This window comes from Peromyscus maniculatus, chromosome X (assembly GCF_049852395.1).
Source record: "Peromyscus maniculatus bairdii isolate BWxNUB_F1_BW_parent chromosome X, HU_Pman_BW_mat_3.1, whole genome shotgun sequence".
Classification (NCBI taxonomy): Eukaryota; Metazoa; Chordata; class Mammalia; order Rodentia; family Cricetidae; genus Peromyscus; species Peromyscus maniculatus.
This window is the reverse complement of record NC_134875.1, coordinates 35,378,056-35,382,032: the sequence shown is the minus strand read 5'-3', so window position 1 is coordinate 35,382,032 and position 3,977 is coordinate 35,378,056. Positions and strand designations below refer to the sequence as shown.

Sequence of the window (3,977 nt, the reverse complement as noted above, 5' to 3'; positions counted from 1 at the left end):
GAGTCACCAAACAAAACAAAAACCAAACTTGGAAGTAGAGGGACTAGCTGAGAAGAGGAAGGGGTTCAGGGGTTTGGCAGGAGTGGAAGGAGGACAAGAAAAGGTAGTGGAGGATGAATATGCTCAAAATACATTATGTACCCAAATGAAAATATCATGATGAGATCTATTATTATGCATAATTTATCATGCAAGCCAAACATTAACAACAGAATTGCATTCAGAAAGGAAAGGCCAGTTGGTGACTGTAAGCACCTGTCCTTCCTCCCCTCAAGTTATTCTAAAGTTAAAGAACGGGAAGTGCTTGTATGAGTGTGACAAAAACAAGGGCTGAGTAGACAACTCAGTTGGTAATGTGGTTGCCCTCACAAGCATAATGTCTTGAGTGTGATCCTCAAAACTGACATAAAAATGCATACTGTGGTGATGCATGGGCCGATGATCCCAGTGCGGGAAGAGGAGACACGAGGATCCCGAGGCTCTCTGGCCAGCCAGTCCAGCCAAATTGCTGAACTTCAGTCCAAGGAAAGAACCTGTCTCAAAAAACGTGGACAACATTTTTGAGGTTGACATCTGAGGTTGTCCTCTGCTCTCTAGACACATGCATACATATGTACATGCCCTCCCCATACAAACATGCGAGTGCATGCATTAAAAAACAAAACAGAACCATGGTCAGGAATGGTAGTGCCTGCCTTTGATTCTAGAGCTCCAGAGTCAGAGGCAGACTGACCTCTGTGAGTTCAGAGTGGGAGTTTCAGGCTGGCCAGGGCTGCATAGTGAGACATTTTTTGGGGAAAAAAAAGCTAAAAAAAATAGAACCTGTAGGATGAGGGGCCTCACTGGAGTAAGTAGGCCACTAGGAATGTTATTTGTAGCAATTTTGTTCCTGGCTCCTTTCCTGTCATGTTATCTCTGCTTCCGGATGGTTCTTGTGACATGAACAACCCCCACTATCTGCTACTGTCACCGTGAACTAACAGAGCTGCTTCCCCATTCCTTGTCTATAATGTGATGAAAGCTTCTGCAACTGTGAGTCAGAATAAAACAATCCCCCACTTTACAAACAACAGCAGCAGCAGGGCCAGCACTCGGGAGGCAGAGGCAGGTGGATCTCTGTGAGTTCGAGGCCAGCCTGTTCTACAGAGCGAGTTCTAGGACAGTCGAGGCTACACAGAGAAACTCTGTCTCAAAAAACCAAAACAACAACAACAAAAAGACAAACAAACAAACAAACAAACAACAAGGGATTTGTTAATATACAAGGGAGACCGTGAAGAGGGCCAGAAATGTAAGCTCAGATATCTTTGGGAGCTTGAGACCCAGTGATCTCTATCCCAGGGGCCTTCACTTTCACCATGCCTGAGATGATCTAAAAGAAGCTACAGGGAGAAGTGGAGAAACACCAACAGCTGCCAGAAGATTTGAGTAAACCCTTGTCCGAGAGGACAAAGCTTGAGCCAAAGCTATCAGAAAAGAATATTGTGAGGGAGGATGAGGGAGGAACTGTCCTTGCGAGATGGATCCAACGTGGTCTTTAAACTTCTGGATCCTGTGTTTGTCAAAGAGTCTCCAAGGGGAGACTCTAGCTATTGTGGGGAAAGGCTAGAGTATATCACAGCAGAAATGGAGCACTATGAATGTCAGTGTCAGCCTGTGACACTGAGCAACAGTCTGAGCAACAAAGGGAATGCCTTGCACAGCCGCAGCAGGAGTTTACGCGGGTCCAGGCAGTAAAGGCAGGGGCTCCTGGGAAGGTCTGACCCCATGATAGGGGAAGGAGAGGGAATGATGCAGTTTCAGGGTCTATACTATAGTAGCCAATAAAATGTAAACAGAAGTGGGGGGACAAAACAAAAGAGTTATCAGTATAATCTGGACCTACAGAAAGTGTAGGAAAAAACAATGCAATTTTGATCAGAAGAGAAACACATCAAAGTCCTATACTGCTTGTATAAAAGATATGAAGGAAAAGCCCACCCAAGCTTTCTCTCTTCTCCACTCACTCAGTTTAAAGTGAACCCTAACAGGTCAGTAAATGAGTTGACTAGAGTAGTATAGGTTAAATTTTGATGGATTTGACAGTTTTACTGAGTCTGCTGAGATATTGGGTAGAACTTGCTTTTGTCCAATGTGTTTTCATAAAGAGACGGGGTTATGGTTCCAGTGAGGGGTCTCTGCAAACACCACAGCCATCAGAGTATCCAGCAGAGTGTTCCATCCGTGTAAGGCAAGAAGGAAGTCCAGTTCAACACAACTCAGCGGCCCGTGTTGGTTCAAACTTTGAGAGTCCAGCAGGGTACTCATATGCTCCCAGTGCAGGTGAAAATTAAAACTCCCCAAAGATCAACTAGAAACATAAACAAATGGTGGGGAGGGAGGTGATGTGTTCCTGTAATCCTAGCACTTGAAAGGTGGAGGCCCGAGGATCAGAAGTCTAAAGCCAGTCTCCACTATATATATAGTAAGTTTGAAGCCAGCCTGGGCTACACGAAACCCTGTCTCAAAACAAACAAACAAACAAACAAACAAACAAACAAACAACTTTGAGAGTCTGATACTGAGTAGTTTATTTCACACAAATTTAAGCACAGCACAATTTGGAAAAAAAGTTTCCTGGTGATAATTAACTTAGTCCCATGTGTACAACAAAGCTTAAGAAATGATTACATCAAAACTCTTGAAAATACAAGTGACATCTTCTATAAAGGTAGGTTCTATAAATTAAAGAGGGAAGTAGGCTCAAGGTAAACAATGTTCATAAGGGCCTGGGGGAGGGTAGTGTTATAGAGTGAGTGAGATAAATATAAGAGTCTGGGGGAACCCATGTGTCCTGGCCATACAGATAGCACAGAGGTCACCAGGCTATTAACCACCTCTGTCCCCAGCCTTCTGGGCAGAAAACAGGTTATACATCTCTCTCTTTGAAGAGCCAGCCCTGTGTGTTTAACATTCCTGGTTTCCCTAGTGATTATCTGTGAGCACAAGGACCTCTGTGTCTCCTCCAAGATGGTTCATTCCTATAAAACTCAGCACTTGGGAGGGTGTGACAGGAGGACAGTGACTTTAAAGCCAGCCTGGGCTACATAGGGAGACTCTGTCTCTTTTCTTGTGATAACCTGCAGTACCTTGGCCTTCACCAGATGCATCCTATTGTCCTTGGACCTCCAGGACTGTGGGCCAAAATAAGCCTCTTTTCTTTAAAACTCATCAGTTTGTGGCATTATTTTAGCTACAAACAAATGGATTTCCACTTACCAACAGTAACAAACCAGTAATGATAAATAAATGAGAAATGGACTCCTTGTATGTATAAACTACCATGCCTCAGATATTTGGTTATAATAGCACAAATTGACAATATTAAACTCATGGACATTCCGTGGTCCTTAGATCACACCTTGAGAGCCACTGATGTGTGGGTATGTGTCTACATACATACACATATGCCATACACACACACACACACACACACACACACACACACACACACACACATATATATATATATATATATCATATATATGTATGTGTGTATATATATCAACAAGAGAAAAGACAGAGTATATGGGTATAGATGCTGGTTTAAGTGGGTAGGTGGAATGATAGGAATTTATGGACAACGGTGGAAAATGGAAATAGCTAGACAAGCAGGAAAGTCAATTGTCTAGACTACAGTGTCTATCACATAGCCACTAGCCACATGTGACTATTAAGCTTGAAATGTGGGTAATATAACTAAGGAATGAATTTAAAAGAGCCACTTAATTATTTGAAAGTAAATATAAGTAGCTGTATGTACTCATGGCTACTGTTTGGGGTGGCACAAAGTATAGAACATTTCCATCACTCCAAAAATTTATATTGGATAGCACTAGTCTTGTGATATATAATATGATTGCCAGGAAGCATTAAGAGACCACTTAAGATTCACATTCATGAATTTAAAATGAAGCCAGTCAGCATGGTTCTGTTTT

At 42.6% G+C, this 3,977-nt stretch overlaps 1 pseudogene; it reads left to right on the top strand.

Moving 5' to 3' along the window:
• The first annotated feature begins 1,358 nt into the window (after positions 1–1,358).
• LOC102905488 (prefoldin subunit 6 pseudogene) lies at positions 1,359–2,290 on the top strand (annotated as a pseudogene).
• The last annotated feature ends 1,687 nt before the right edge of the window (positions 2,291–3,977 follow it).